Consider the following 1,541-nt stretch of genomic DNA (forward strand, 5'->3'; position numbering starts at 1 on the left):
GAAAAGAGTGGAGGCTGGAAGTTAGGGGAGGGTGAGAGGGAGTGAGAGATGACAGAATCAGGCAGATGGTGGATGGCCGTGGTTTACATCCTCTGTGTTTAATTCGTAAACCTGGGCTTGGGAGAGAAATCTATTTTCTTTTGAATGACTTTTTTTTTGTGTATTTTAAATTTTATTTTGAACAGCAGTAATGACTCTGTTACAAAAAATTAAACTAATGAGGAAGAAATCATTTTACTTCTACTTTTCAAGCCAGTGCTACTCAAAGTGTGGTCCGCAGCCCTGTTCCGGTCCGCCCTGCCAGAGAGTCAAGGCAGCTTCTTAGCAGAACTGGTACAGAAAATGAGAGGGAGCGTTTAGAAACTCTTACAGCAATGTTCTGTCTATTGAATTTATGATTACAAAACTGCGGCTTGGGACCAGCAGTTGGCGTAATGGCTATGTCGCTGAACTCCCATGTAGTCGACCGCGGCTCAAGTCCCGGACCCGGTGGCTTAAAACTCACGCCGGGCGCGTGTATGTGTGTGCCCAAGATCCCGAGAGGAGAATGGAGGAGAAGGGATTGTGGCATGGCCATTCCCCTGGGGGGTGATTTCTTGCTTTCTGTCTCTCTGTCTTTCTGGTGAGCATACATGCCCTATAGCAAAAACCTCTCTCAAAAAAAAAAAAAAATTGGGGCTTGTATTTTGTAATCTGCTTTATATTTTTCTAGTAATATATTTGTTTTAACTTTTTTTATTTTGAAGTAATGATAGACTCAAGGGAAATCACAAAAATAGTACAAAGAGGCCCATGACCTCTTTATCCAGCTTCCCCGAGTGGGAACGTCTTGTCAGTTAGTGTGATGTCAAAACCTGGAACTGACAGTTGGGACTGATGCTGAATATGTATAGATTTGTAACTACACCCCACTTCCACTTCCCGGTTTCCTAGCAACCATGACTGTGTCCTCCATCGGTTTAGCTTTATCGTTTTGAGACTGTTATATTAGAGGGGTCAGGGAGCATGTGACCTTTCGCGATGAGCTTCCTCACTACGTGTAAGTGCTTTGTGACCCATCCCGAGAGTTGCCTGTGTCAACAGCTCAGTCCTTCAAGTTGCTGAGGAGTACTCCATGGTGTAGACGGACCAGCTTATTTAACCAGTCTCTGCTTGAAAGCCATTTGGGTTATTTCTAGGTATTGGTTACTATGCATAAAGATGCTATTAACATTTGTGTCTGGATTGTTTGGTGTGTAAGCATTAATTTTTTCATTTGAGAGGCTTTTTGTTGTAGGTTGTGTGTGCTTGCCAGAAAGACAGAGAGACAGAAAGCAAGAAATCACCCCCCAGGGGGGATGGCCACGCCGCAATCCCTTCTCTTCCATTCTCCTCTTGGGATCTTGGGCACGCACACACACGTGCCTGGCGTGAGTTTAAGCCACCAGGTCCAGGACTCGAACCACGGTCAGCTACATGGGAGTCCAGCGACATAGCCACTATGCTAACTGCTGGTCCCTAAGCATAAGTTTTCATTTCTCTGAGATAAGTGTCTAAGAATG

This window comes from Tupaia chinensis, unplaced genomic scaffold (genome assembly GCF_000334495.1).
Source record: "Tupaia chinensis unplaced genomic scaffold, TupChi_1.0 Scaffold000238_1, whole genome shotgun sequence".
In the NCBI taxonomy this organism is placed as follows: Eukaryota; Metazoa; Chordata; class Mammalia; order Scandentia; family Tupaiidae; genus Tupaia; species Tupaia belangeri.